The sequence below is a fragment of the Mustela erminea genome, chromosome 19 (genome assembly GCF_009829155.1).
Source record: "Mustela erminea isolate mMusErm1 chromosome 19, mMusErm1.Pri, whole genome shotgun sequence".
In the NCBI taxonomy this organism is placed as follows: domain Eukaryota; kingdom Metazoa; phylum Chordata; class Mammalia; order Carnivora; family Mustelidae; genus Mustela; species Mustela erminea.
In genome coordinates this window covers 34,371,498-34,395,550 of record NC_045632.1, presented here as the reverse complement: position 1 = coordinate 34,395,550, position 24,053 = coordinate 34,371,498, and the positions used below count along the sequence as shown (strand labels likewise).

The window sequence follows — 24,053 nt, the reverse complement described above, 5'->3', positions numbered from 1 at the left end:
CCTTCCTGGACAGAAGTTACTGAGGCTCCCAGCTCTGTGGGAGACAGAATCCGAGAGCAGGAGCTGAGGTGGGGACCCCCGGATGCACTAGCACTTGCTGCAGTGTCTCTGCGCGGGAGCATCGGCTGTCCTCCTAACAACAGCTAGTGATGGGCACTGCTCCCCGGCCTGCCCCACCCCCATGCCTGGCCAGGCACCAGGACCTGGGAATCCCTGGCTCCCAGCCTGGAGAGAGGACCCCACCCATCTCGTCTGGGCTGTGTGCCTAGGTAGCAGAGCCCGAGAGAGGGTGGCAGGCCACAGACGCAGGATAAATACAGCTTTAAGGAAACTGGGTGAGGACTCCTTCCGGGCCTGCCTGCTGTCCACGGCTCTCGTGAGGCCCTGTCACATGCAGGTGTGTGGGAGGGGGAAGAGCCACAGGGTCAGGAACACCCCTACCCAGGTAACGTGCCCATTGGATAGGGAGAGCAAGGGGCAGCATCAGCTCCCTGATGACTTGGGGTGGGCATGTCCCCTTCTGGATCCTCCCTTCCACCCTCCAGACTCACTCCTGCCCCATCCCTGTTTGTCTTCCACCCAGTCCACCAGATGATTGGGAGGCCAGCGGGAGCCTCCCAAGGATGCCACTGGATGGCGCTACGGGTGGGAGTCTGGGCACAGTGACAGGCAAGGCTCTGGAGTCCCACCTGCCCCCAGACATGGCCTGATGCCATCTGGATGGCCAGTGGGCTGGCTACTTAGGGACTTCATGCCTGGGGACGATGTGGGACTTGGGCACCTCTCCCACTCAGGGCCAGAAAAGTGCGGGGCTGGAAGGAGCCGTAAAGAACCCCACCTGCTGCTCCAGTTCCCTCTACAATTCCCTGCCGAACTTAAACACTTGCAGGGATGGGAAGCTCACTACCTCAAGTGGAAGCAGCCATCTGTGGTGCCAGGGGCAAGTGTCCAGACCTGCGTTCAGGCCCCCACTACCACCGACTGTCCAGGGAACGTGAGACCTACTTCCCTATCTGTGAAATGTAGATAAGGATTCAAATCTCCAGGGGCCAGCAGTACTCAAGACTGGATAAGGGTCTTCACAGGCAGTGAAGCTCTATGTACCAGAAGGGGTGGGAGTTTATGAGTCTCTCCAAGGGTTTGGCACTTGGCCAGATGGTGGCCAAGAGGAGCAGGAGGCAGAGGGCACCAGGCCAAACATGACTCAGTTGCTCCCACTAGCCCCTGGGGTTCAGCCCTCACATTTGTCACCATGAAGACAGGTGGGTCTAGGCAGTTGTCCCCCATGCCACAGGGTCAGAGACCTAAGGAGCTAACCACATAGCACCCCACTACCACCACCGAGAGCTATACTTGTCCAGGGACCCAGAGGGGGCCTGCCACCTGTGCAGGTGAGGGGCCGAAAAGCCAAGGAAACAGCCCAGCAAAAGAATAACTGTAGAGTGCTGCCCAAGGAAACAGGCCCAACTTGGACTCAGGCCCCAGGACAATGGCCAAGTGGTCAGGCCTGGGGTCAGAGAGCAGAGCAGGAGGGAGTCCCATTCTTGAAGAACACCATGCCAGCAGACCAAGATCCCATTGGATGGGAGTGTCCAAGGGCCGCCACAGGCTCTGGGGGCCTGGTGACTTTCCAATGACATCATGGGAGCACAAGGCTGGATAAGCTCACTGTTGCTTCCTGAGATCTTGGTGGTGGCCCAGATCAGTGGCAATGACAATATCACTTACAGTGTGCCAGGCATGACACTCAGCACTTAAAATACAGTGGCTCACTTCACCTTCTCAAGAGACCATTATCAGCCTCATTTTAAAGACGAGGGAAACAAGGCACAGAGAGGCCAATACACCTGTCCAAGTTCACACAGTTGATGGAACCGAAACAGAACCAGACAGCCCCAGAGCCACCATGTTGGGTTGCCTCTCCCAGGGGCACAGCTGAGCTGGGCGATGGAGGAGCAAAGCTCTGGGGCAGCTCCGCGTGGGGTTCTACTGCCCATGGGGGCTCCAGGGGGGCCGCCGTCTCAGCCCATCCCCCACAGGCCTCAGAGAGAGATTAGAAACTGAGATGTCTTCGTCCCCATTTTACAGCATAAGTAATGAGGCTTTGAGAGACTGAGCTGCTTATTCAAGGTTGCTTTTCCAGGATTTGAACCTAGTTCTAACTCGGCCACCACATGACCTTGAAGACAACTCTTCAGCCCGGGTTTAGGGAAGACCTCTCAAAGCGGCTCAGTGAGCTGAGTACACACTTCCCACCCCAGGGCGGCTCCAGATCCATCCCAGCAACCACCCTGCCCAGGGATGGGACTCTTGGCTCTGTGTATCGTAGGGACACTGAGGTCCAGGTAGGTCACAACCTTGGGCCCCTGTGGCCCCCTGCTTACCCCTGTGGGCCTTGAAAGACAAGGCTGGGGCTTCTGGGAGGTGTAAGGCAGAGGCCTGAGGACAGGGCAGAGACACCTGAGAAGCGGCTTGAGAGTCTCTCCTTGTTGCTTATCTGAAGTTCATCGAAGCGGCCCCCTTTAGGGGGAAGCCAGGCTGGAGCCATTAGCTGTAGATTGGCCAGCCTTGCAAGGACCGGGCACAGGGCTGGCTCCCACAGAAAGGTCCCTGCCCTCCACCCCAGGCCACCTCCCTATAGCCTAGAGCCCATTCCACTGATGCCTAGAAGCTCTGCCCGCTTCTCAGGGGCTCAGCCTTTATCTCTGCCTGCCTGGGAACAGCCACGCACACCACAAACTGTCTGAGCCTGAGCCTGCGGCCGCTCAGGAACCCAACACCCAGCCCACCAAACTTCCTGAGCCCAGGTGGCCCCAGCTCTCCCCAAGGGGCAGGCAGGATGAAGCCCCACCCCCAAGCCTGGGTTGTTGCTAGTTGTCCCTGGGCCTCAGTGCCCCCTCCTGTCCGATGGAGGAGATCTTAGGATAAAAGCCCAGTAATCCCTCCTTCACGCGTCAGTGGGGACACTATTGTTACCCACTTTTTCCAGATGAGGACCCTGAGGGAGACGCCCCAGGTCACATCACCAGAGAGGAATAAAGCCAGGACTCTCCCCAGGCAGACCGGTCTCCATCTCTCCGTGGGTCCCACAGCAGAGCACTGGCTTGGCAGGGGCGGGGCTGGGCTCCCAGACAGGGACAGGGCACGGGCTCTCTGGCACCCAGCGCAGAGCCCAGCCTGGCCCAGGAGCCCTGTCCCAACTGAGGAGGCCAGGGCAGCACAGTGGGCAAGATCGCAGACTCTGGAGCCCCAAAGACAAGTAGTTCCTCGTGGGTAAGACTCCCGTGCCTCAGTGTCCTCGTCTCTCAAGGGGACAGTCGGAGCACCAGCCTGGCAGGAACAAAGGTGTGTGCAAAGCACAGAGCCCAGCGCCCAGCGGGGACTCCAGGAAGGAGCTCCATGATGTTCTAGCTCAGGCCAAGCCCCCCGGAACCAGGGAGAGTTTGGGACCTCAGGGGCCCCAGGTGGGTGCCTTGGCCCACCTGTTCTGACCCCGGTGGGGGTCAGAAATTGTGTGTCCCAAGCTCTTCCCACGCCCTTAGCCCCTCTCCCCAGCAGCCCAGGTCTGACCCCAGAATCTGCGCGACTCCCCGAGTGCCTCAAGGATCTCCCGGTGAGGCATGAGGACCTGACCGGTAGAGGGTAAGCCCAGGGACCTTGAGGCCCAGCCAGCCCCTCCCCGGGGTCTGAGAGGCCCCTTTGTGGCAGCCTGGCCCCACTCCCCACTTGCCATCTGCCTGGTCCCTGGGCTCCTGCTTCCCCGACTGCTGGGTTTGCTCACGTGACGCCCCCATCTGCTGGGAATCAGAAGGCAGGGTCTGGGGGTGCCATGTCCTCCCCCTACAGCCATGCCCCTGACTCTTCACCCCTGCCCTGCAGGAGCCCACCTGTGCCTGCATCCCTGGAAGGGGCCCCGCCCCTGCCCCCCACCCCCTACCCCCACCCATGCTCGAAGCTCTGCTGAGGACCAAGGGACCTGTGGCCTGGCTCAGCCAGAACACGGAGCATGGTCCACGTGACCCCCTTCAAGGCTTGCCTGCCTCCCCCTCCCATCTTTGTCATACCCGCCCTGCTAGGAAGGCGATGGCCACAGCACACAGACTCTGCCTCTCTCAGCTGCCCTCCCTTCAGCTGGGGGCCCCCTCCCTCTCTGTCCCCACAGCCAGGAAGCTGCCTTCCAAGCACAAGCAAGCAGTGGACCCAACAGCCTGGACTTCGGGCAGCCAGGCCATCCCACCTCACAGCCTTACCCTCCCCATCCTGTTGGGGTCATAGCCAGGGCACCCAGCACCGCCCCCGCCAGCACCCATCTGACCAGGCTGCTGGTCACAGTGCCATCCCCCGCCTGCAGTGCACAGGGAGACCAGCTGGCTTGGCACTCCAGACCCCAGAAAGTGACCCGTGGCAGGTCTCCTGTGCCATCACCTGCTCCATCTCCCAGCAACCATCGTCCCCAGCCTTTTCCATGCAATGGTCTCTGCCCAAAACGCCTCCCACCCCAAACTCATATATGCACTTCAGTCAACCCTTTTACCCCTCCCCCCAGGTCTCCAAGCCCAGCAGGGTCCTCCTCCCAGCTCAGAAAGCTCTCTACCCCTCCGCGAGCAATATTCTGCCACTCCTCAATCCCAGACCCTCACCATCTCGTTTATCTGTGTCCCTGACGAGCCAGGCTGACCAGCCCCTGTCCAGGGGCCCAGGACACCGAAGCCAGCACCCGCAGTGCACGCAGGCTGCCTAGCACAGCCTCTCCCCCACAGACCGTGCCCGGACTGGTGTCCTTCACACGTGGACACCCTTGAAGCTGAGCCCCAGGACCACAGGCAGAGCAAGCTATCATCACCTCTACATACCCATTCAGCAGCTGGGACAACTGAGACCCAGAGAGAAAGAGACAAGGCAAGGTGCTGTGACTGAGGAGGATCTGTATCCCAGATCCCCCAGGTCCCTGCCACAAAGGGGATTAGGTCTGGCCCCCAAAGCAGCCCAACCTCTAGACACTGGCAAGGAAGTCTCCATGGGACCCTGGCCTGGGCTCTGGGGAACCAACTCAGCAGCTGGTGGCTCTCACTGACAGGGAAGGCTTTTTCCCCCTCAGTCTCCAGCCCCAAGAAAGCCCCTCTGCCATCAAGGTGCCCACAGGAAGGGCGCGGGGGCTTGGCCCTGAGTTCGGGTCACCCATGAGTTCTCAGACGCCTTAACTGTCTCATTCATTGCCCCCACCCCCAGGATACCAGGTACACAGTAGGCACTCAATAAAAGCTTGCATGAGTAACTTCTTTGGTGCTCTGGAGCCACAAAGACTCTTCCGATCCACCCTATCAGGCAGGATGGGAGTTGGGGTGAAGGGGTGAGAGGTTCCTATCTGAATATAAGCACCCCCAACCCTCCTCAGTAAAATGAGCTCCAGTCCCTCCCGTGGGGCCACGAAAGACCCCAGTTCAGCCCGGCAGGAAGGAGGTTGGTTGGGGAAGAGGAGGGAATGGGAACCAGTAGATCCCCACCCCGCCCACCCCACCGCGCCCCCTGCCCCCAGCCGCTGTTACAGGTCAGGTGCTGCGGGTGCCTGGGGAGGAATTCCTATCAGTGCCACACACATGGGAGCGCCGGGGTCTGGTGGTTTGCGGGTCGGAGGCTCCAGCCACAAAGTCTGCTTCCCCATCTACCTTCCCCTACTTCCCGAGACCCTCTCTCAGACCCCATGGCCGGGGCCACTGTGGCCTGTGTGGTGAGGAGTCAGACTGCCCCTGGTTCACTTGGACACCCCCGGACCCCGCCCTGGGCACCTGTGGACAAAGCCCTTTCTCCCCGAGGCTGCACCCTGGACCTTTATCCCTAGACTTGAGACATGACCTGGGAGCCTCAGTTCCCCTATCTGCAGTGGGAGCAGGAGTGGGGACTTATCTCACAGACCAGAGAGCAGACCATAGCTTGCTGGACCTAGTGACTGTACCACTCTGAGCCTCAGTTTCCCTAGCTAACAAATAACAAGAGGCCCCCAGAGATTTCATCCTGTGGGGCCCCGTCCCCTTCTGAGACGCCTCCCTGCCCATCCCGGCCAACCCTGCAGACCGCTCACAGCAGAGTTCATCTGGGCTGGCTGCCACCAAGAGACCTCCCAATTCCCTGTTACACCACCACCCTGCCCTCCGCCCCACACACCGCATCCCTCCTCCTTCCCGCTGTCACACCCTTGATCTGGTACCCGGTGCTGATGGCAGGTCCTGTGTGGAGACAGGCAGCAGGAACGTCTTTCACGATTCACCTCAGAGGCTTAACCCACCCGCCAGGGTCCGGCTGCCCCCAGTGGGCGAGCTGGTGAGCGTGGGAGGTTCCTGGCTCCTCTCTTGCGGCAGAGCAAGGCGAGCAGGGAGCCGCGGAGGTGGTGTTTGCGGGGGGGGACGCCCCCCTCCTGCCCCAGTCGGGCTCCTCCCTCTTCCCTAGCTTGCTTGGCTTGGATGACGGGACCTTACAGTGAGTCAGATTTCTCGAGGGAGGCGGGAGGGGGCAGGGCCGAGAGAGCTCTGGCCGTGACCCTGGGGGATGCCCGTGACTCAGCGCTGGGCAAGGGGGCACCTCATCCTCACCACCCATCCAGGCAGACAGGTGCCCAGCGTGGACAGACAGCCCCGCTGCGGATAACTCTGCCTCCCCGCCCTCCATCTGTCGCTTCCCCCACCCCCTGGGGCTCTTCCCCCCAAAGTTCCCGCAGAGAAGCCAGGGTTGCCATGGCAACCGGCCCCTCAGATACTGTGCTCCCCCCCTCCAAGGCGCAGGCGACAACTGCCCCTTCCTGAAGGAGAGTCCAGAGACTCCAGCCTCCTTGGCAGCCGACAGAAGCCGGCACTGACCAGCAGAGCGGAAAGCACTTGGGGGAGGGCAGGGGTGTCAGGTGGCTTGGCAAGTGGTCAGTCAGGCCACCTGACCTCGAGCCCTCCTTGATCCCCAGTTGTCATAGCAAAGGGACATATCCCAATGCTCCCCAAGTTTCAATATTCCAATACTCCCATTCCAGATTCTGAGACCCCAGGGGTACATCTGCTGGGCCAACGGGGAAACTGAGGCCCAGGTAAAGAAATATTCCTGGTGGTTTCCAAAAGCCCAAAAAGAAAAATTTGGGAACGGGCTCATCCCTTCTGGCCACCAGCCTCTCAGCGGCTTGCTCCCACTTCTTAGGTTCATAACCACCCCGAGAGTCAGGAAGCTCCGGACGGCTCATGGCCTGCCCTGCCGGCCTAGAGCTCCTCATCTTCCCTCATCCCCACCCAACTCCCAAGTCAAAGGTGCCATAGGAATTTCACAGTATAATGAGGGTAAGGGATGACAGCAATAATAATGATGATGATGATTACATATACTGACCATTTACAGCATTCCAGAACCTTCCCTCCCATCAACACCGTAGCACCACCGGTGTTGCACCTCACCAGACAGCAGTGAGGTAAGAATGTTGCTCGGGCCAGTGCCCGGCACTTGATGAACCCTCAATAAATATTCGCTGTGAATGTGGTGATGAAGAGGGGAGAGTACAAGGTGGAGAAATACAGCTCAGAGAAGGGAATTCACTTGCCCAAGGCCACCCAGCAGGGAAGCGGCAGGGCTGGGATGGAGGCCCAGGAGGTCTGGCTCCACACAGCGCTCCTGACCACTCTTGAATCCAGCATCCCCAGACCCCTGGCATGGGGCCGGGTGCTGTAGACCCCTTCTCTTCCTGAAAGGATCTGCATTCTGGAAAAGGAACCTGCAAAGTCCCCCGAGGCCACATGAATGGAAGGAAGCCTTTTAGGTGGTCTAGGAGGCCAGGGGTCTGCTGCGAGAGAGAGGTACCCCTCACCTGCCTGCATGGATACAAGCCACAGGGAGAAAGGCAATAAAGCTAACGGTGAGGGTCAGGGAGGCCCCCCGAGTTGCCAGGAAGCCAGTGTTGTGCCCTCCAAGCAATCAGCGGCAGGCGGGCACTGTGGGCACTCAGCCCGTGTCTGGCCCACGGTTCCCTCCCACGGCCACAGTGGGCACTCGCTCCCTGCCAGGGCTGGAGGGGCCAGGAAACAATGGTGCGGAAGTGAGTTATCCAGAAAGGACGTGGAGCCCCTGACGTGCAATGTCCCTGAGCAAGTTGTCGCCTCTTAGCCTTGGTTTCTCCAAAATTCATCCTCCGGGGCCAGGCCGGCTGGTAGCCACTGCAGCCTCAGCTGTCCCCCGGGGTCCAAGCCACAGGAAGCAGTCCCTCCCAACACACATGCCTCCCAACACAGAGGGTGCTGACCAGGCCCTCACAGGTGGAGTGGTAAAGGCACCACTCTCCTGGCAGAACATCTGAGCAAGAGACACAGAGCCTGGGCCCAGCTGCCCCTTGGACCATGTGGGAAAGGCCCATGTGGTGAATTGGCCCGGGCAGGAGGTCGCTTGCCAAGCTCTGCCTGCCCTGTCACCTTCGGGCTTCTCAGAGACCTGCCATGTGCTGGGCACAGTGCCAGGCTCTGGGGCAGGGGTGGACAGTGGGCCCACCCTGTCCTGAGTCTGGCTTATATTAGGGTGACACTGGGAGTCAGTTCCTGGCATTGAAGAGCTCCCAGAGTGCTCTGGGGGTCACAAATGAGAAACCCAATAAATGACTATTCATCATAATAGTACCTATTATTAGTACTAAGCCGAACTGATAACAGCTGCTATGTCTACAGGGTTCCCTGTCAAGATGCCTATTTTAGGGGGACTGCTGTCATTTCATCCCCCCCAAACCTGTGGGCTGGGTCCCACTGGTTTTTAGAGACACAAAGTAATTCAGCAAGAGAAATCCTGGTTTGGACTCCAGGGGCTTGTGCCAGCAACGTGGGTGGGCTGGGTAGAGGGGAGGTCCAGAGGGCACTGGAGAACATAGAGGGAGAAGCTGGCGGGGGGAGGCTTCGGTCCAATACCCCGAAGCAGGGTTAGGACCCCCTAACCCACATGTGAAGGCGAGGGGAAGGGAGAGATGTATGTCAGAAACTGCCCTGAAGCATGGTGGGTGTGAAGGCAGGGGTGCAGATCTGGGAGGCAGGGAAGAGGCTGCCCTTGGATACAGTGGAATGGGGGGGCCTGCGACATGTCGGGGAGCCTTCCAACAGGCCACTTGAAATGCACTGCTGGGGCTCAGGGCTGAAGGGCTGGGGTCACCCGGGGCCTAGAGAAAGTCAAGTGCATTACTGGCTGGTGACAGAGGCCAGAGGCAGGGTACAGAGCGCCGAAAGGTGAAAGTGCAAAAGGGTCTTTGTTTTAAGGGATGAAGGGGAGGCTGGGAGCCTGGGCTCGGGGCTCAGGCCGACCGGCTTCTCCTCCCAGCTCTGCCAGCTGGGTCACTCAGGCTCCCCCTCTCCAGTCACCCACCTTCTCCCCTATCCTGGGGAGACAACACCAGCGCCATAGGTAATAATTAACAAGGCCACACCATAAAGCTCGCAGCCCGGGCACGAATGAACAGCCCTGATGTCCTGGCGAGGGCCCTGTTGTTCAGAACAGCCTGAAGATGAAACAGAAACGGGACTGCCGGGCAGGTGGGAGCCGATCTGCAACTGCGCATGGCCCCCAGGACAGGGTAAGAGGACGGAGCTGCGAGGCCCCGCTGTGACAGAGCTGGGGGAGGGGCCTTCTCCTCCTCCTCCTCCATCCTCACCTCCCCGCCCCCCCAGGGCCTTGCAGGCAGTGAAGAGCCGTGCCCCCTCTGTGGGAAGGGTCACGGGCCACCACTGGCTGCTAGGAGGTGGGTCTTTATTGGACAAGAGCATTTCAAGTCCGCCCTTGTCCCTTTGCAAGCTGAGTAGCCCTGAAAAGCACCGAGAGCCACGCCTGGCACACAGTAGGTGCGCGACAAGTACTGGTCAGTGTCATTGCGATTATCATAAAGTCAACTCAGATCCCAAAGACCTGGCACTCCACAGTTTGCAAAATTCTTTCTTATTTTCTTTCCTTTTTTTTTTTAACTTTTATTTTTATTTATTTGACAGAGAGAGAGAAATAGATCACAAGTAGGCAGAAAGGCAGGCAGAGAGAGGGGGGAAGCAGGTTCCTCGCTGAGCAGAGAGCCCGATGCGGGGCTCGATCCCAGGACCCTGAGATCATGACACGAGCTGAAGGCAGAGGCTTAACCCACTGAGCCACCCAGGCATTCCAGCAAAGTCCTTTCATGGCCAACATATCCAAAAACAGTGATGACTGTTCCCATTGAACAGACTTGAAAACTGAGGCTTGAGAAGAGAAACTTCCCAAAACATCATGGCAGGTCTGCTCCAGATCCGGGGCGTAAACCTGGGTCCCGGGATCCAGACCCCGTGCTTTGTGGCCAGCACTCCCAGACACCTCCCAGTTTGTTCCCGTGGGAAAGCCTCCTGGCCACAGTCGCGGGGGCGGTAACACCACCTCTCGTCACAGCCGCCCGAGGGCCCAGCATGGATGGCGTTGCCCATGTGACTCAGCCACCCTCACAAAGGGAGCTGTGTGCCTGGGCCCTGGGCCCGCCTCCCCCACTCACTGCTTATCCCCCCACCAGAGAAGGAACAGGGAGCCCAACGGATCCAAGACTTGGGAGAGCACGGGCCCCCCCGCCCCATGGGTCATTAAAAATGGGAAAAGACTAATGGAGATTCAAGCCCAGGCTTGAGGTGCAAGACATTGGTGCCAGTTCCAAGGGTGGACTGCCAGGCAAACAGGAGGGCGGAGACCTGGCAGGTCCACACCTGGTTTTCTGAGCACTTATTTGGAGGTCTAAGGACAGGCTGGACCCAGTTGGCTCCCTTGGGGGTGGAGCTGAGGCTGGTGCCTGGCTCACATTTACCTGCAAGGGATTTCAGAAGCTCTGGAGCTGGTGGTCAGGGCACCTGTCCCAGCATTGGCCCTCTCGCCACCCACCCCCGAAGGTCTGAGACCAGAGTCCATGCACCCCTGTTGCGCACTGCATGCCAGGCAGGTGACTTTCATTCCCCCCCACAATTCTGCCAAGGACGCCTTGTCCTATCTGCTGGGGGAGGAGACGGAGTGGGGGGAGAGGAAAGGGAGCCAGTCCAAGGTCACACAGGATTTGAACGAGAATCTAACTCCATGGCCTTGAAACTGCCCCCAGTACCTCCTTCCTTGTTCCAGTGGCATCTTGACCTCATGTAAACAAAAAGTGGCCTTGGGCCCAGCACAGACAGGCAGGCAGGCAGGCAGACATCCCCCCTGTTCCTGTCCCTCTGGGAGGAGACCACTATAGACCACAGGTCCTCACAGGGTTCAGGCTGCCTGGGCATCCGAGAACCAACCCTGCTGACCTCCCAAGGAGGCAGGCACACCTGGGTGCCCAGCTGCCTGAGATAGAAGGTAGACAGAGCTACCACCCCCTCTTTCCAGGCATGACGGAATGTCTGACCTCAGCCCAGCCCCCAGCTGCACTCGGCAGGAGGTTCAGATCCAGCCAGAACAGGCCTGGAAGGTCATACCAGGAACCCTCCCGCCTCTCAGCCATCAGAAGCCCCTGAGCCCTAGGGCAAGGATGGGCCTGCCAAAGAGGGACCACAAGCTCTCTCCCCACCCCTACTTCCACACCAGCGAGGCTAGGCCACTCTTGCCATGGGAAACAGGTGCAGGGACAGGCATCTGGAGGCCTGGGTTCCTAAGAGGAGGTCCTAGCCATCTGTGAACATAGGGCCCTGCTTTATAGCTCAGGGGATCAGAGTTAGGGGATCTGGGGGTCACCTTCCCACTTGGCCTCTGGAGCCAGCAGTAGAGCTGGGAGGACTGCTCCTCCCAAGGGGCCTCTGGGTGCCCCGCTCAGGCCTGGGGGAGACTCAGTGACCAGGAGGCTCCGAACTGCCCCTCATCCCTCCTAGACTATCCCCCCCACCACGGCATGGCCCCGGAGTCCTTCAAATAGTGCCACATGGGACCTGACACCACAGGGTCCAGCTCCGAGCATTCAGTGCTGTGTCCCCAGGTCTGAGATGGGGACATCAGGCCATCTCACTGGGAGAGCAGTAACAGGTGCTGTTACTACCCTGGGCTCTCTTTTAAAGGCGAAGTCCTTCAAGGTTGGGGACAGTGCGCAGAGGAGACTTCCAACTCCTCCCCGCCCCGCAACTGTTCAGACAGCCCCTTCTGTCAGCGACTCCCTGGGCCCTGGACTCTGAGGTCTGGGTGGCAGCTGCTCGGGGAACCAAGACTTAGGCCTCTGGTCCGGCAGTGAGTCACTGTAGCTCCCACACAGAGGGAGGCAAATGAGGCCCAGAGAGGTGGGGCGACACCCCGTCTGACGGCCCAGCAGTGTACAAAGGCGCTAGGACTGGCTTTGTCTCACAGGTGACAAAGTGCCACCTCCCTTGACTGCCAGAGTGTCCCCAGAGCCCTGGATCTCAACTTTGACCAACCCGGTGTGCCCCACCCCTTCTCCAGTACACCAGCCTCCCCATGCCCGCAGAGTGAAGGTGCTGGCCGCCGGGGAGAGGACGAGGCCGGTCTTCTCACCCGGGACTCCAGCGGCCCCCGCTTCTCTCTCTGGAAAAGAAAGAGCCAGAACCGGACCTTTCTGGTGGCAAGCCCACAGAGCGCCCGGTCTCCGGCCCCAGGAGTCCCCCCGCAACGGCTCCCAGAAGCCCTGCCTTCTGCATACACCTCCTCCCGGCAGCCAGGCCGTCGCCGGGGTCTCCCCCCAAAGTGCGGGGGCGCAGATGGCTCACGAGGCATAATGGGGCAACGCTGACAGCTACTCATTAGTAGGGCCTGTCTAATTAACGGAGGGAACGTGGGGCGCCCATTTTGCTGCCCACACACCCCACGGGAGCCAAGTGGGTAAAGACAGAGCTGGCCGGGCGCCAGGCTCCTCCCACCCACAGCCACCCACATCTGTCTGGCTGGCCGTCTGGCACGTGGGGCTGGAGAATCAGAAGGGCTGTGAACTGTGGGGTGAGGGCTGCTTCAGTCAGTGTTTTCACACCATCACCCTTGCCCAGTCCCCTGGGGATACAGACAGGGAAACCACCCAGGGAAGAAAGCTCCCAGGCCCTTTCCTCCATTATGGCTCTCCCGTCCTCGGCCACCCCGCAGAAGTCTCATCACAGGGACCTGAGGGACTTGGGGAAAGGCTCAGAACCCTGTGCTGGCCAGACAGGGCAGGCATGTCCCCAGGCCTGGGCCCTGTCCCGTCCACTCAGCTGACCAGGGCGGGCTGTCTTTCTCTTCCTTGTCAGAAGTCAAACAGCCTGGGCCAACCTGCTCCCAAACCGGTTTCCCTTGGGATCCTAGGAGGAAACGGGCTCTGGGTGCTGGGGGACGGAACAGGCAAAGACCCGGGTGCCTGTCCCCTGCCTCCCTGTCCGAGCCCTGGGACTTGCAACCTCACCTGGGTCCTCGACAATGCACAGCACCCCCCGTTCCCCAACAGCCGCCCTGTGCCAAAATGACCCCCACATCGGCTCCACCCAGCCCACAGAGCAGCAAGGGGGGAACCCCAGCACAACCAGGGCCTCCAAACCTGCCCAGAACCCTGAGCAGACCCAGGGCCAGGCCTCCCGCATGCCCTCAGGGCCCGGAACTGGACCTGAGAGCCTGCCCACAGGCTGATTACAGAAGGTGGGCCAGCCTGAGAGCCCGACTTCCCGAATTTTCCTGCCCCGTCCTCCACCACAAACAGCAACCAGTGACCAGCGGCTTCTTACCTCCGAGTCTCCAGTCTTGGCAGCCCCCTGGCCGGACTCCGCCTCCTCCGCAGACACCTCTACCTCCTCCCAGGCCTCACGCACCCAGCCCGAGCTTGTCTGAGCAGGCTGTCCCAGGTAAGGCTCCGCCTGCCCGTCTTGAATTTCCGGCTGGCTGCCGCCTCCCTCTCTCATTCCCAGATTTCTCTATAGGGTCTGCCCGGATCCGGGTCTGAGAGCCCCTCACCCCTGGCCTCAGCCCTCCATGAGTTTTCAAGACCTCTTCCCAATGCATGGACTGCTGGCCTGCCCAGGGGCCCTGGAGGAGCCCCCGTAAGGGGGTGCTGGCCCACCTTCCGTAATCATCACCTCCCTGATTGCCCTCCTGCTGCCTCCCCGAGCTCAGGCCCCACGTGAAACCCAGGCCCAGGCTTACCTGCCTATAGGAAAAACAAGTCAACAGCCCCCGCTGGCTGGAGGCGGCGGTAAGGCAGCGCTACAGTGGGATGGGGAACAGGGTGCCCAGTCTCTACCCTCAGAACCTCCAGCCTCTTGCAGAACACAAAGCAAGAACTGAGACAGACAAAAGGAGGGCACAGGTATGGGCGCTTCATCCTAAGGAGGGGTTCAGGGAAGCTGCTCCAGCCACCCCAGGGGTTGCAGGAACAAGTAGTCCAGACAGGCTCTGCCCCACCCCAGAGGTTCCCATGGGGGCCCTGGGCACATGCCTGCCAGCCTCCTCGACCACTGGCCCCCAGCCCAGCCTGGCCAGCCCATGCCTCACCCTTTGTCCTCACCTCAGACCAGCATTTCTCCAGGGAGGGAGACCCAGGGAGGGGTCTATTCCAAGTTCTCACAGCCAGGAACCCTCTCCCCCAGGTGGCTTCTGCTTCCAACCCCCACCCCCAGTATCCCCAGTACTGAGACCCGAGATACCACTCCTTCCAAGAAGTCCTCCAGACATGGATTTATTCAACAGAGTCTGTATCCTGTGCCGCTGTGGGCCACCCTGTGCTCTGAAAACCTTCCCTAACCTCCCCTACCCCATGTGTCACCCAGAGCCCCCCTTGGACTCCCCCTTACTTGGGACCCATTCCCAGTGTCAGAATTCTTCCTTTCTTATCTGTGTTCCCTGCCCTGTCACCAAACCCAAGCCTCAGCCCAGGGCCTGGTGCAGAGAAATTCTGGGTGACTGATGGGTGGCAGGAAATGTGGGAAGACAAAACGGATGATGGGCTGATGGGAAAACGTACAGGGGAAGGACTCAGCCATGCTTTTAACATGTGCTTACCGACGACCTATGGCACACCAGGCACTGTTCTAGATGCTAGGGATACAGCAGAGAACAGAACGCAAAAATCTCTGACCTCTTAGAGCTGGAGGGGGAGATAGATAATTAATTAATAAGCCAATACGTGTGAAATATACCCGGTAAGAGCTATGGAGCAAAGAAGAGGCCTTGGTTTCAGTTCTCTGTGAGCAGACTGGATGTGGCAAGGGAGGCAAACTACACGGCGTTTGCAGTGAGGGCATGCCAGGAGGCTGGGACAGCACATCCAGACGCCCGGTGGTAGGTGGGCACTTGGTGTGTCTGAGGAACAAGGAGGAGGTGGGCAGAGCTGAACAAAAGAGTCAAGGTAGACATGAGAGAAGGGAGGCGCAGGAAGGATGGATGGACAGATGGACAGCAAGGGAAGGGGGTGGAGAACTCCAATCTCAAGGGTGGGCCCTATCTATTGGCCACAGCTGAGACCCACTGGGGTTGCTGGTCCTGAGATCGCCTCCAACCGCTGCTCCCCTCCCCTCCCCCCCCCGGGGGGGGCAAATTGCCAAGTGCAAGACCGCCCCTGCTCCGCCCACGGGCATGCATGCCCGCTCCGCTCAGCCGAAAGCCCTGGGCCCCCTCTGCCCCCATGGGCTGAGCACAGGTGACCCCAGAGAGACAAGCAGGCCTGCAGGAAGACAGTCTGACTCTTAAAGCCCCAGGGTTTCCCCAGGCCTTGAGAGCTGCGCCTGCCTGCCCGTGACCAGAGATGCTGCGCACCCTGATAAGAACACCAGGGGAGTCCCAGTTTGTGACTGCTGGGCTCCCCACGCCCAGGCTCATCCTCCTCACCCCACTCTGCCCTCAGGGGCCTTGACAGTGAAAGAATCCGGGAGCTCTACCCAGACATGGAGGGGAGGCCTTGGCTCCACCCTCATTCCCCGGTGCTCTGGGCTTAAATTCACTGTGCCTTAGGTCGGCTCTTAAATGAGGACATCTGCCTTTGCCCTGCTTGCCTTCTAGAGGGAAAGGAATGGGGTCAGCAACTGGCCCTGCCAGAGAAGCTAACTGTGGAGCATTTGCGGGGCTGGGGGCTTGGTGTCCAGGAGCCCCCCTCCCCCACCATCCAGGACCCCTCGCTTTACCCTATGAGAAGGAGACCCTTATTAATGCAGGTTTTACAGGTAAAGGTGGGAGATGGGGGATTAGGAGTGTTACGTAACACATCTGAGTCATACCCAGGAGGTCTGATCCAGGACTGGGACCTTTTCTCTGTCCTGGCCTCAGCCCAGCCTCCCTTTGCTCTCCCCCAGACCCGCTCAGTGGGAATTCTCAGGAAATGCAGACTCCTTTATCTGGACAGGAGGGAAGTGTGGGGGGGTGGGCACAAAAGGCTCCCAGCTCTGACCTCTGACACTCTTGTGGGACCATAGGCTCAGGCTCCACACTCCCTCTCAGAATGAATGCCGCCCACAAAGGCAAGAAATGAGCTCCCCATCTCTGGGGGGAACTAAGGAGAAGCTCAGCAGGGGTGTCATAGAGAAAATACCTGCCACATCCATGGGGAAGACTAATTGGTCTTTTTTTTTTTAAGATTTTATTTATTTATTTGACAGACAGAGATCACAAGTAGGCAGAGAGGCAGGCAGAGAGAGAGGAGGAAGCAGGCTCCCCGCTGAGCAGAGAGCCCAATGTGGGGCTCGATCCCAAGACCCTGAGATCATGACCTGAGCCGAAGGCAGAGGCTTAATCCTCTGAGCCACCCAGGCGCCCCTTAATTGGTCTTTAAAATCATTTTCCACTCACAGGTTAATTCACAAGAGCCATTTTGTACTACTTCGTGTTTTTGTTCATTAACCTGATATCTACAGAGTAACTACCAGGGGCCAGGGTCTTATGTTTGGAAAACACTCCTCACCGTGCTAAGATGGGCTCCCCCTCTTCAGAAAAGAAGTGGAAAGACAGCCAACGGTGTTCCCGTTTCCCCTGATGAGTTCATCCTCTCTTGGCTACATCTGGTGGATGCTCTCCCTGCTTCAGCCTATATTATCTGTTCACTTGCACCCTATCTGGAGGTCAGTCTTGGGTCGCTCCCTGGCTGCGTGGTGCAGAGCAGGCCAGAGCCCTTCTCTGAACCTCGACATTCCCCGTCTGTGAAATGGGGATAATAAAAGGACCCCTCCTACAGTGTTTTCAAATGAATGACATGAGGAACCAGGGCAGAAACCACTCTGAAATGCTCTCTGCCCACCATTTCACCATCCCAGCAACTCTGAGGAGTGTGTCTGCCCCCATTTGACAGGTGAGGAGACTGAGGGCAACCCAGAGAGTCAGAGCAATTCATGCAAGCCCATGGGAGTCGATGGCATCAGGCTACATCCTGAGCTTCTGGGACATGTAGGACCTGTCCTGGCGCAGCCCTGTGGGGCTTCTCCGGATCTGCCCCGTGTCAAATCGACTCGGGTCTACTTGGGGTTGGTATTGGGGCAACTGAGTCATCTCCTCCTGGGGCATTTTCCGCCAGGCCTCCGCATGTCTCCTCAGAGTCAGCACTCACAGTATACAAACCAAACACAGGAAATGGGTATAAATGAAATGTCAAGGCCATGTGGGCAGGGAGGTTGCGGGCTGAGAAGAGCACAGCTCATGCTGGGCCTGACTCTGTGAGAAGCTTCAGGAGCTTCTAACCCCAGGGCAGGGCGGGCTTGCCCATGGGTCTCTTCCCGGTACCAGGGGTCCTTCATCTCTCCTGACCTCCCCACCCCCATCTCCGCCTAGAGAAATTTCACCCCCCAACCCCGCCATGGTCCATTTCAAATGTCTTCTCCTCCAGGAAGCCCTCTTGGAGTTATCCCATTGTTACTATAGGAAGTCAGCCTCTGAACCTCTGAACCTTAAAAGCCCTGCATTTTACCTACAAGAACACTAACATCCAACTTTCTTGGTGTGTGTGCCAGGCCCTTTCCTAAAAACTGAATGGGTTGACTTATTTAATCCCTGTAACAATCCTATTTATTACAGAAGAGAGACTGAGGCCCAATGAGATTTAGTGACGCATCCTAGAGCACATTGCCAATTAGTGTCAGAGTCAGGATTTGAACCCACACCTCTGCTGGACTGTGATCTAGCCCTGTGTTGTGCAGCTCCTCAATACATGTATTGGATCCATTCATTCAACAGACATTTTCTAAGGGCTCACTAAGTGTCAGGTCTCACACTGGTTTTTGTGAACAGGAGATAGACACCACCCCTGCCTTCATGGAGCTTATAGTTTGATGGAATGAGGGGTAAAAAAAAAAAAAATCAATGAAGTAATTAAGTAATTCAGTAGGTATGAAGACAAATAATGACATATAATGTAAGGACAATGAAGAAAGCAAACCAAAAAAAAAAAAAACAAAAAACAAAGGGAAAAGATGGTATGCAACAGGGAATCTGCTTTATCCAGGTAATCCAAGAAGGCTTCTTGGAGGGGGTGACATCCGTAACAGGGTCCTGACAGATAAAGAGGAGCCAGCCTTGGAAAGAGTGGGCCTGGGACACAAGGAACAGCATAGGCAAAAGTATGGAGAGGGCAATGAGCTCAGAGTGTTGGGGAGACAGGCAGCCAGTGAGTGTGGCTGAAGCAGGGAGACAAGGGTGATGAGGACATAGACCAGTGCAGGGATGGTGGTCCAATCCCCAGCCCCGGGCAGTGGGATGCCATGTGTGGATTTAAACAGGGGGATGGGGGGCGCCTAGGTGGCTCAGTCATTGAGCATCTGCCTTCAGCTCAGGTCATGATCCCAGGATCCTGGGATCAAGCCCGGCATCGGGCTCCCTGCTCAGTGGGAGGCCTCCTTCTCCCTCTCCCACTCCCCCTGCTTGTGTTCCTCTCTCGCTGTGTCTATCTCTCTCTGTCAAATAAATAAATCTTTAAAAAAATAAAATGAAAATCAACACGGGGATGAAGGGATCAATATACATTTCGAGGAGAACAGCTGAAGGACTAGACTCTGCCCTGATTAGGTCAAGGGTATCGGTCAAGGCTGGGTCAAGCTCCCTCTCCTGCACCCCAGGCCAGGCCTGGTCAGGAATTCTGCTGCTAACACAGAGAGAAAGGTACAGGGCACCAACCCTGCAGAAGTACCCTGGGGCAGAGCGTAGGGAGGCCCCCATCCCATTCAGGACTCTGGTCCACCCACAGAGCTGGAAGGCAAGCAACCGTCCATCCGCCAGGCAGTCTGTCTGTCCATCTACCCATCAGCCCTCGGCAGCCTTGGATCCAGAGCAGGTCTTCCACCGTCCTGGTGTCAAGTATTGTTCAGGCACGAACACCAATCTTTCCCTTGACGCTGCCGAGTCCGACAAAAGTGAAATGACAAAGACATGTGATAACCTCCCTTACTCATCAAGGACATGAGTGATTTTCTACAGAACTGGACAATAGCCTTCAAGCCCTGGAATCCTGGATGACTCAAATCCCGACTTTTGATTGCACTGCTGGAGGGGATAACCACGTTTGGTCTTTGGTGCTGTTTACAATACAGTGACCACAGGCACAACATGCTGCCACGAGGGTACCTCGTGACCCTTCTCTCCGCCCCTGCCTGACATCTCTCTGGACAACCAAAAAACAGTAGCTCTAGGCCTCATGGGAAGCATCTGCCAGTCTCCATGGTGTAACACACTACGCGGTCAGCTTCGGGACGCAAGCATCGACCACAGACTTGGGGCAGGTAGTGCGATGGCTCACCGTGCTGCGGTGTTTCTGCCATGTGAATACCAGAGGCGTTGGAAACTGTGGGAGCACAGATGATCCGTGCACCGGGGCCACCAGAACACGGGACTACAGACCGGGTGGCGTCAACAACGGAACTGTATTGTCCCAGGGTTCTGGAGGCTGGAAATCCAAGAGTGAGGTCTCTGTAGGATTGCTTCCCTCTGGGGGCCGTGAGGGGAAATCTGTTGCACACTCTCCCCTCGTTCTAGTGTTGGCAGTCTGGCATTTTTTGGCTTCTAGAAGCATCTCCTTGATTTCCAAAGTCTTCATCTTCAGGTGGCATTCGCCCTATGTGTCAATAACATACGATGTTACATGGGTTTCAGGGATACAACATGTTGATTCAATAGATCTGCATCTTACTCAGGTGTCTGCACCAATCGTAGACCCCACCCGCCACTGCCCAAAGCGATTACAATAGTATCGTGTGATCTCATTCTTAGTAGAGGCTGTGTTTAACGATCAACTCCTGTGAGCCAACATAAGCAGGCTCCAGCACATCAGAGGTCCTGGCCACAGCCCTCCACCCTGCCCTGAATTCCTGGCTGACGTCCCTGCAAGCTCAGAGGAGGGACAGGTCAGGAGAGTTGGGTTAGCTCCTATAGTCTCCATCCCCAAAGCCTGGTCTCCTTCCACAGGAGAGGGGCTCCTGAGGAAAGAAAGCAGATGACAAGCTGGGGTCACAGGGCTGTCCCACCCGACCAGCCCAGAGAGGAAACCGTGCAAGTGCCTAGTACCAGGAAATGGCTCGGAATGCACAGCCAGCCAGCGCTGTCCCCGTAGGGTGACCAACTGTCTCCATCTGCCTGGGGCACCAAATAGATCACTGTTGCTTTAGCACTAAGAGCTCTGCCTTCCAGGAAACCCAGGACAGTTGGTCGCTCTCACCTCGTGGTCCCATGGCCACCATCAAAATAGAAGTGTTTTTAATGCTAAACTCGGTGAAAATAATCAGAAAGCGAAGGTGATGTCATGCCCTGTCTTGGGAGTTTGCCCTGAGACAGGGCCAGTCTCGGGTCACCTCAAAAATGCTCTGTATAGAGAGGACGAGGCTGTTGCTGATGTGTTTCTAGGTCAAGCCTGAAGGCAGCAAGGATGTGGGGAAAGGAGAAGCCACTTGGAGGGGTTGGGTAAGTGCAGGACCCCGGAGCTGGCTCAGATCTTCCCTCTGTCCCACACTAGCAGTATGACCGTGGGGAGATGACCTAACAGCTCCGTGCCTCAGTTTCCCCATCTGTAGCCTGTTCCCACCTACAGGGGTGGTCATGCAGCTTCGGTTAGAGCACCGCGGACAGCAAAGCATCTGACACGTAGCAGGCACGTAAGCAATGGTGCTAGGGAAGCAAAGCCCACTGCTGGGATTGGGGGTGATTCTTTCCATTTCAGAGTTTTGATTCCATTACTGCTGCTCTAACGTAGTTTGCACAATAAAAGCGAAACAAAACTAAAAGCCTTGGTATCTGTGTATACGAATGTATATAAATAGAGCCCAAAACCAAATGTGGCGGAAGGCACGATGGAGAACTGCTCCCCAGACGCTGTGGCGGGCCCCAGAGCATTGCCTCTCCTGGAGGTGTGTTGAGAACAGCTGACGGAAGGCACTGGCGCCTCATTGAAGTTATCCAACCCACGTGAGCCCTGAAGCCTGAAAAGGCAGCTCACTGGAGGGAACAGGAGGCACGCGAGCACAGCTCCCGAGTCAGAGAGGGTGTCCGTGCCGGCGGGGCAGCCCAGCACGGGCACGACACAGGTCGTCTTCCCCAGCCAGCGCAGATTCTCTTCCAATTTGGGGCGGTCATGGCCCTGGGGTGGGGGATCAGTGGAGGGAGTCTGTCCTATGACACAGAAGGGGCAGCCACGCCCTCCCAAATGGGCTTTTCCACTTATCTGAGCTCCTACCCCCATGGTAGGAGCCTCAGTGTCCTCGTCTCTCAAGGGGACAGTCAGAGCACAGGCCTGGCAGGAACAAAGGCGTGTGCAAAGCACAGAGCCCAGCACCCAGCAGGGTCTCCAGCAAGGAGCTCCATGATGTTCTAGCTCAGGCCAAGCCCCCTGGAACCAGGGAGAGTTTGGGACCTCAGGGGCCCAGGTGGATGCCTTGGCCCACCTGTTCCAGGGTAGACTGGCCCTGGGTGGGAGTCAAAATTGTGTGTCCGGAGCTCCTCCCACACCCTTGGTCCCTCTCCCCAGCAGCCCAGGCCTGATGCCAGAATCTGCACAACTCCCCGAGGACCTCAAGGATCTCCCGGTGAGGCATGAGGACCTGACCGGTAGAGGGTAAGCCCAGGGAGCTTGAAGACCAGCCAGCCCCTCCCCGGGGTCTGAGAGGCTCCTTTGTGGCAGCGCAGCCCCACTCCCCACTTGCCATCTGCCTGGTCCCTGGGCTCCTGCTTCCATGACTGCTGGGTTTGCTCACGTGACGCCCCCATCTGCTGGGAATCAGAAGGCAGGGTCTGGGGGTGCCATGTGCTCCCCCTACAGCCATGCCCCTGACTCTTCACCCCTGCCCTGCAGGAGCCCACCTGTGCCTGCATCCCTGGAAGGGGCCCCGCCCCTGCCCCCCACCCTCTACCCCCACCCATGCTCGAAGCTCTGCTGAGGACCAAGGGACCTGTGGCCTGGCTCAGCCAGAACACGGAGCATGGTCCACGTGACCCCCTTCAAGGCTTGCCTGCCTCCCCCTCCCGTCTTTGTCATACCCTCCCTGCTAGGAAGGCGATGGCCACAGCACACAGACTCTGCCTCTCTCAGCTCTCAGCTGCCCTCCCTTCAGCTGGGGGCCCCCTCCCTCTCTGTCCCCATAGCCAGGAAGCTGCCCCAGCCCTAAATTTCCTCACCGGCCCCACTCAGCCTGCTCCTCTCCAGGCTAAAGAGGTCTTTACCTGGACTCCTATGTACTCAGCCTGTGGTTACTGTACTACCTCCAGCAAATCACTGCCCTCTCTGGGCTCCTCTCCATTCCAAACCTAAGGCCACCTGCCATAGCTTCCAATTTCATTGGCTTGGGATGGCGCCCAGTATTGGTCATTTTTTTCAAGCCTCTCCAGCCAGGTGCCTTCAGTGTCAAGAACAGGAGGGTGGTGTCGCTTTCTGAGGGTCTCGGGTATGAAGAGCCCCACCCTCCAAGTGCCTCAGTCACTGGTTTGGTGGTGGGGGGGGGGCAGTGATCTAGAAAGCAGAGGCCCCAGTGGGTCAAAGTCTAGGCCTCTCAAGTGTTAGAGAATGAAACCCTCGGCTCACCCAACACCAACAGGCCGCACCTGTTGCTCCGTAAACACACCTGCTCCCACTTCTGAGTGGCGGGACCCCTCGGGGAGGCCTCCTACGGGCACTCGGCCAGGGCCACCCCATTCTGGCCATGCTGAGCCTCCGCCAGGTGAAAAGACCAGGCCTGTGCCACAGTCACCCGTGGGGCGGGCCACAGGGCGTCACAGAGAGAGCCAGGCCCTGGAGATGCGCACAGACGGGGAGTCCGATAGCCCTCCCTCGCCAACTTGAAGTGGCCTTGGGCGAGTAAGTCCTTTTTCGATCCTGAGCCTCAACAGGCCTGGATTTAGCCACAGTGGGATGAGGTGCCCACCTCGGGGTCCAGCCCAGACTCAGAGCAGCACACAGCCTCATAACAGGAAGAGAAAGAAAAAAAAAGTAAGTTAATTTTACTTTTTTCCAATGCTTGCAGAAGTCAGTAGATAATATCCACGGTTAATAAATCAAGCAAGGGCTGTATAAGCATGTTATTTATTGCCCTGAGGCCACCACCACATGAACTAAAACTGTTAGAGTGGTTGCCTCTGAGGAGGGCGTTGACAGGAAACTGGGCCTTTTGATAAGGCTTTTTTTTTTTTTAACCAGTTCATGTTTTTTAATGTTTATTCATTATAAGTATTTATTAGAAGTGACTCAGCCTGTCCAGTGTTGCTCGGAGAGGTCAGCATTGTTAACAGAAGTATTTTGGGTTTTTAAGGCCAAAATAAAATCAAGTGTCCCAGTTGCAGAGTCAGGCTGCTGGGGTTCAAATCCCCACTCTGCCACGGACTAGCTGTGCCGCCTTGGACGAGTGACTTAACCCCTCTGTGCCTCTTCTACAGGATAGTAATAACAATAATCTCATGCTACTGGCATGTACAGTCAGCACTCCATTTTCTGAGCCATTATCACTTCATATACCTGCAACTCCTATATGCCACTGTTTCACAAAAACACGATTATTGGGGTGCCTGGGTGGCTCAGTGGGTTAAAGCCTCTGCCTTTGACTCAGGTCATGATCCCAGGATTCTGGGATCGAGCCCCGCATCGGGCTCTCTGCTCAGCGGGGAGCCTGCTTCCTCCAATCTCTCTCTCTGCTTGCCTCTCTGCCTACTTGTGATCTCCGGCTGTCAAATAAATA

General features: G+C 57.8%; 1 protein-coding gene across 4 annotated transcripts in view; it reads right to left on the bottom strand.

Annotated features, from left to right (window-relative positions):
- Positions 1-13,748, bottom strand: part of ADGRG1 (adhesion G protein-coupled receptor G1) — a 37,920-nt gene extending 24,172 nt beyond the window's left edge. For 2 of the 4 annotated variants that reach the window (XM_032326191.1, XM_032326190.1), the window contains exon 1: positions 6,206-6,603. The gene's annotated coding sequence lies outside the window, so the exon portion shown is untranslated. Of the gene's footprint in view, positions 1-6,205; positions 6,604-13,661 lie in introns of those variants that run through there. The other 2 variants (XM_032326189.1, XM_032326192.1) reach the window with 2 other exon arrangements.
- Between the last annotated feature and the right edge of the window lie 10,305 nt (positions 13,749-24,053).